The following is a 7,477-nucleotide window of genomic DNA, read 5'->3' as shown; positions in this document are numbered from 1 at the left end:
TTAAACAGTTACATCTTGAGGATGAGCCATCAGAATGGGATACTATACCAGGAGAAATTTTCATTAAAAAAAAAAGAAAAAGAAAAGGAATTCATTTTCCCTGAATGGTTTAGTCATTGACCTGCATGAAATACATTATGGTTTTTGGATGCTTTGTGTCTGTGAGTTTGAGGAGTCATACAGAGGCAGGGTAAATATACAATGGTCAATGGTCTCTGTGAGTGACTGAGAAAGCAAGGCAGAATCTGAGAGCCTTCTCCCAGCTGGCTATTCCAGACCAGCTCCCTGACTCACCCCATGCATCCTTCAGTGACAATAAATGGAAATTAAAAAATTCACAACTGAATGTTTTCTGAAGCATTCATCAGGGAGACAGGAAGTTGCACACCTCATAGGTCTGTGTCTCCAGCTTATGAATGTGTTTCCTTCTTTCATCCATGAAAAATTTATTCACAGATTTTCTTGACCCCCAAAAAAGCAAGAGATGAGTTTTTCTGAAATATAGCTGTCTCTCCCCATTCCTTTTTATTGACAACATGGTCCTCTTCTTCTATCTGCATTCACTTTACATGGGAAAAAGGAGATGGGAAGGTTACTACCCTCATGACTATATTTGGAATATTTCTGAAGTAATCCAAGGGCCCTGATTATGACTAGTGACCAGGATTCCAAGTGGGAATCTGGTAAATTGGTACCAAATTTTGTTTCTCCTAAACCCAGAATATTATACAGATTCTGTAGAAATACAATATGCCCTCACTTATCGTGGGTATTACGCTCTAGACACCCCCACCCCCGCAATAGGTGAAAATCCGCGAAGTAGGAACCTTACATTTATTTTAGTACTTATATATATCTTAAGGCTTTATAAATTCTTACTGTTACAGAAACAGGGGAGTCCAAAAATCCCCAGAGTTTGTGGCTGGGGGGTGGGGAGAAGGAAGCAGCTTTCAGAATTCCTCCACATGCCTGAGGTTGGTGGCTAGTGTCTTTTTTATGCAAAATGGCTTTAATGCATCCAAAGCCTCAGGTAGATGGGAGGAGTCTTGGACCAGGGGATGGTATGAAGAAAGCACACAGAGCCTGAGTGAGGTTCTGTGAATGGTCAGAACTGTTTGCAATGCCCACTGCGTCAGAGGATGCAGTCAGGGATATATAAGCAGCTGCGGACATTTTGGCTCTCTCTCTCTCTCTCTTGCGTGTGCTTGCTCTCTCGCTCATGCTCTAGCTCTCACGCTCTCGTGTGCTCTCGCCCCTTCCATGCAGCTTGGTGAAGGGGCCTTCTCCACGTGGCTTGGAGAAGGGGTCTCCAGGCTGCTTTAAGAGGCTCTTGCCATGCGGTTTTGAGGAGAGGAGATCCTCGCGGTTTGCAGGAAGAAGGCAGTTTGCAAGGAGGCTGAGAATCCAGGTGGTCCTGCATTGAGAGCTGGAGGGCGCCACAGCACAGAAAGGACCTCCCCAATCAGAATTGAGTGATTGGCAGCTGCTGGTAAAGCTGAACTGTGTTTGGAAAGTAGGAAAACGGTTTCTCTAACTTTTCTAAAGCTAGCCTGGTTTGGTAGGGGGGAAGCAAGGATATGTGTTTATGGGTGTTTTAAAGAATATAAGACTTAACAATAGAAATCTGCAAATAACTAAATCTATATAACTGTTAAATAAACAATTCTTTCTCTTTTCACTGAACTCTGGTATTGAGAGTTATAATTTTGGCGGCGGGCAATCGGGCCCCTAACTAAAGAGCCCATGGGTTTGTTTTCAGTTGGAGCAGCCCAGGGGTTCTGTAATATTACCACACACTTATAAACCATTCCCAGTCCCTTATTAACCTTATAGTGAAAAATCCACGATAAATAATTAGATATAATATTTTTTAAAATCCCGCGATACAGTGAGGCTGCAATAAGTGAACTACAGAGAGAAACTACTGTAGTCATAGTAATAGCTAATACTAAATACTTACTATTTACTAAATAGGTACTTTATATCAGCTCATTTGACCTAGAAAACTCTATATGATAAGTGCTATTATTATAGCCATTTTGCAGGTGAGAAGCTGAAGCATCGATAATTCAATTACTATTTCCTATTCCATATGTATTATATAACTCTATCCTATAAGAAATGTTATCACTACAGCATTTTACTCACTTGCCCAAAGTCACAACTCAAGCTCTAGGGAGGAGATAGCTGTTGCATTTTGGGATCTATGCCTTACTTCCCATTAGCAGCATGCAATTGATCAGTATTAGCCTTTGTGTTGAATACAAGAGGTTCAGGATAGCTCTTGTAACTGTGATGGTGTGCTTGTCTGCTTGTCTCTCCACCAATCAGCACATGTGTATCCACTGCTGGATGGAGAAAGGGGAAGATCCATAACCTCAAAAGGGTTTTTCAATGTTTAGGGACCTGGAAAAGGTTTGTTCTCCTGGAAGAAGGTGTGTGGTGAGGGAGATTCCTGAGGTAGAAGTAATACTGCACAAGGGGGCTCATTCACGTGGAGCCTTGGTATAAGACCCAATAATTAGTGTTGTGAAAAGCAGGTCTTTATTTATAATATTCCAACTTGAGAGGTTTGTGAGCACTCCTGCTCAGAGCCCTGTTGTCCCCCAACACTCAGCACTTCCCTTGCTCCCCAAAAGGCTATAAGCCAAAACCAAGCCCAATATCTGTTAGCTCTCTCCTTCAGGATCTGGGATACAATGTCATCAACCTCCATATAACAGTCTAGAGAAGCATGTGCCATGTTACACTGGATCATGGTGAAGTCCAGGAAAGGTACAAGTCCTAAGAGTGTGTCCTCTCCATATGTCCCAACTTCCAAGGCTCCAGATAGAGTCTGGGTCTGCAAGGCAGAGTCCTTGATGTCTTAGGAGTCAGCTGGAGAAGACATGATCAAAGCATCAGCATGCCTGCTTTCTTACTAGCCCAGGCTGCATGGCTGAATCATCCCTACGAACTCCATAGCCGCCTGCTGCTTCTTCCTTCTCACCATGGATCAGCTTCACTACAAACTGCATAGCTGCTACATCATGGCTATCTCTCTTACACACCAGACCTTGTAGCTGACTCCTGTCTACACCCTTCTACAACGCATGGTTTCTTTTTTAACATCAGGCTTCATGGTGGACATCAGGACCCTTCTTTCTTTCAAACAGCCTGGCCCTTTTCCTGATGGCTAGATCCTTTTCTTATGGCTCTTTCAATTTGTTCTGGCTCTCTCCTTCAGGAAAGACTTGGCTATCTCCTTGTCATTGATATGCAAAGTACCTTAAACAGTATCATCCCTCTTTTACCAGCCCTAGCCACCAACCTGCCATAGATATGCAAAGTACCCTAAAAGCTGTATTATTTTCTTTCCCCATACCCAAAACCATGGGCTGTGGGAAAGTTGGGGTTGGCCTCACCCTGCCCTATTACAGAAGGGTCTGGAGAGAGACTGAATTTTCCAAGAATTTCTGATTTGATTCATGGATATACAGACACTCCAAAACTGAAGCATTCAGTGGAGGGTGGCATTGCCTCCTGGAGCCCAGAATTCCAGGTTGTCCAGAACTGGTGTCAAGGTTAATGGTGTTAGAAACAAGGACATAGTGACTCCCAAACCAGTAAAAAGTCATTAGTAACAAAGGGCAAATGTAATTAAAGGGTCTTAAAGGCAAATGTAATTAGAGAATCTCTGAGAAGGGAGTTGACAGCACTGGCATATCTACAAATCACAGAAGGGGCATTTAGATAACCGTGTTAGATTGTAACTCCAGAGTAACCAGTAATGGAGAAACGGGGAAGAAGGAGAGGGGAGGGGGAGCTAATTGCGTTAGGGCGGGGAAGCTAATCGCTCTCACTTTAGGGCAAGGAGGATAATCATTTTAGGGTGGCAATTTTAGGGTGGGGAAGCTAAGACTATAAAACCAGTTTCCTTTGTCTACTTGGTGAGCACATTCTTCTGCTGTGAGGGTGCGCCCAGCTCTGCAGACTCGTGAGTAAAGGCCTCACTTTACTGCTCAAGTCCTGTGTCCCAGTTTTTATTGTGAGCGTTTCTCACAATTGTGAATAAAGGTCAGAGGGTCTTTGGCTCTTCAGACTCTTCCCTTGTCTGAGCCCCCCCCCCCACACCACCACCACCAAACACCACAAGTTGATCAGCCCCATTTTGAGTCTCAGTGGTGCTCATCCCTTCTCTGCCCCTTTGCAGTTCTGCCTATTGTTTGGCTTTTTTGGGGAAAATATCCTCAGTTGTTCTTAAAGGATCTGATGAAGTAATTTATACTATTAGATAATGAAATTGGAGTCCTCTGTTACTTATTTCAACTATTAGTATTATAATATTGTTAATGCCATGGCATAGATCTCTCACAGAAGGGTCTTTTTATTTTTATTTTATTTTATTGTTGTTCAATTACAGTTGTCCCAAAAATATGGAACACTTCACAAATTTTTATGTCATCCTTGCACAGAGCCATGCTAATCTTCGTATTGTTCCAATTTTAGTCTATGTGCTGCCAAAGCAAAGCAAGCACTCTCAGCAGGATCTTACCATCAGTGGTGTGCTGCTAGGGTGAGGATGAGGGTTGAGATATTTCAAGTCAGGGGCTGCACAGCAGCCTTCCTAGTGCCTCACATCCTCATAGCTTCTTCCTGCTCTGCATATTACATTCTAGTGTGAGTGGATGGAGGAGGTTACTATTCCAGTAAATTTTTCACTCTAGTTTTTAATATGCTGAGTGTTTCAATTATTTAGACTTTACCTCAGCATCTAAAACCTATTGTTAATAAACCCACCAGACACAGTGATAACACTGACAACCAAAAAATATATATCATAATACAAAAATGCCAGTGAACCCAACTTTGAGCCTGAAAGTCCTGAGAAACTAATACTGACACTTCAGGGACTGAGGTGTCAGCATGTGGGCATAGATGCCTTTTGGAAATAGAGGAGTTGGAAGAAAATATATATGGGCTGATATAAAATAGGAAAATACCTTACAAAAGACCAGACCAGGTCAGTGAGAGAGATGTTTTCCTAAGTAGAAGTAAGGCAATCTAGAGTGGCTAATGGGCTAAGGGAGGAGGAAGTTTCAATTGAAAATATAAATAGACAGAAAAGAGCAGATTTTCCACAGAGCTTAGTTCCTGGTTTGAAAAGGAAACCTATCTATAAATATAAAATTAGCTATAAATCAGAGAAATGTGATACAATAGATATTATGAGGCTTCCATTTCTTTTTTTAAAAATATTTTATTTACTTATTTATAGATGAGGGGAGGGAGGGAGAAAGAGAGGGAGAGAAAAAAATTGCCTCTTGCACATCCCTAACTTGGGACCTGGCCCACAACACAAGCATGTGCCCTGACTTGGAATTAAACTGGTGACCTTTCCATAGCGCAGCACTCAGTCTACTGAGCCACATCATCCAGGGCGAGGCTTCCATTTCTTGCCCAATGCCTTTACTTCAAAGAAGTATTAGCATGAAATTTGATGTTAAATTGAATATACTTAAATTTAATCTGCCTGCCACTGATTATATTTTACTTAGAAATTAAGGTTTGAGAATGTGTGATTATGATTCTCATATATCTAAGAGCTGTGATTCTTGTCTTTGGAATGGTGCATTCCTTGGGTGATAGGTATGAGTTAGTTGCATGACTAAACTTCAAGGACAACATTGTGACACTCTCAAAAATGGGCCCCAAACTGATGCACAAACAACCCTTTCATTACTAAATAATTTTGCTTTAAGAATGTAAATTTACCATCTTAGTATTTTGTATATCATGGAGAAAGGAGATAGTGACTTTTTATGGTGGGAGCAGGCTGGAGATGTCAGAATGATGTGTCTCAACATGCTAGGGGGTGCAGAAGCAGGTTTTGCTTTCATGAGGCCTTGTGGCTTTGTGACTCTGGAAGGGACTGCAAGAGAGATGGCAGAAGTAGGAAGAAAAGTGAACAAGACACGCAATATAAAAGTCCAGGACCAGAGAAATGTACTCTCCAAAGAAGGGCGGAAAAGGTCAGATTCAGCAAGTCAGCAGCTCAGGACCTCTAACTGCAGGTGGAGCCGAGGAGCCATGTATAGAGAGAACAGAGAGTAAACAGAATTCCTAGAAGAGGTTAGGGAGAGAGGTATGTGGAGGGCAAGTAGTTCTGATCAGAACCCCAACAATTACTTATGGTGCCTAAGAAATGAAGGTCTGTTCTTTGACAGCCCAACTGCATGCCAATGGCAAACAGTGCTATGGGCTAAAGAGTGAAGGTGAACTATTGGAGCAGAGAATGAAATTTTCAGGCTACAGAAAGGAGGAAAGACAAGGGAAGATAAAAAGGGATGCTTAGGAATAAAAATCTTTCCTAGACAACCAAGAAAGTTTGAGTCTTCAGGTTTCCTATTGGTTTTATTGGGCATCAACATGTGCATTGTGCCACACTTGAGTTTTGCTCTTGAACCAGCAAGTGCCGTGGAAGTAAACCAAGTGATGGAAAAGAACAGGGGGTAACCAAGCCCTGGTCACAGCAGCTTGTACGTTAACTTCTGTCATCAATAAGATTGGGCTCTTGATACTTCATATACTCTAGCTCATTCTTTTCTACTACAAATCCAAAAAGGTGGTGGTGGTGGTGGTGGGGTTCACTGAGGCATGTGGGGTAAAGCAGGATTAGTGACCTGGGGATGGGGATGGAGAAGATACCTAATAAGGAAAGCAATCACCCTGACTACAGTGGCAAATCTGCCATATCTTAGACATAGCAACTCTGTGAAGAATGCATATATCTGTTTAAACCTTTGATCTATGCAAACCTACCTGGCCTTTACTGTTACACAATCTTCTCAGTGCCATCAATGGCACTCTCTGCTCTCTGTTCTATGCTAACCCTCTATCAGTATATGTCTGGAGTATTTAAGTCATAGCAGTTAAACACTGAACTCATTGCCTGAGCCAAACAGCAAAATCAATAACATCAGTAACAATGTCATATAACAACAGTTAACACAATATAACAACACATTAACATCACCACAACATCAATAACAGCAGCACAATGTTACAACAGCAAATACCTGCCAGGTACTACTCTATGCACTTTGAAAGTATTAGTGTTACAGGGTGGAAGGAAGCTGTCCCCAAAGTCCCCACAGCCTGTGGTTTTAGGAATGGGGGAAGGAGGTGGTTCGGCCTTTGGAATGCTTTGCGTATCTATGGCTGGTAGCTAGTTTCTTAGTGATGCAAATGACTATGGCCAAACTGCCACACAAAGGAAAAGGAGATGGGAGAGACTTTGACCACAGAATGGTGACAAAAAGGCTTAGGGGCCATGCAAAATTCTATGAGGAGCCAGGACTGGTCACCACCTTGACTGCATCACAGGCTGCAGTCAGGATTTAAAAATAAGGTGGCAGCCATTTTGTGCAGAGCGCCACATGGTTTGAAAGGATGTAGAGAACAGAGAGCCATGTGGTTTGAAAAGAATTAGAAGAGA

At 42.3% G+C, this 7,477-nt stretch overlaps 1 non-coding gene across 1 annotated transcript; it reads right to left on the bottom strand.

The window, feature by feature from the left end:
- Positions 1-4,409: 4,409 nt before the first annotated feature.
- On the bottom strand, positions 4,410-4,517 carry LOC150001841 (U6 spliceosomal RNA). The gene has a single exon (XR_016513271.1). It is a non-coding gene; the product is annotated as a U6 spliceosomal RNA (small nuclear RNA).
- Between the last annotated feature and the right edge of the window lie 2,960 nt (positions 4,518-7,477).

The sequence above is a fragment of the Furipterus horrens genome, unplaced genomic scaffold (assembly GCF_987537825.1).
Source record: "Furipterus horrens unplaced genomic scaffold, mFurHor1.1.pri manual_scaffold_9, whole genome shotgun sequence".
Lineage (NCBI taxonomy): Eukaryota > Metazoa > Chordata > Mammalia > Chiroptera > Furipteridae > Furipterus > Furipterus horrens.
Note: the sequence above shows the minus strand (reverse complement) of the source record. Positions and strands in the feature narration are given on the sequence as shown.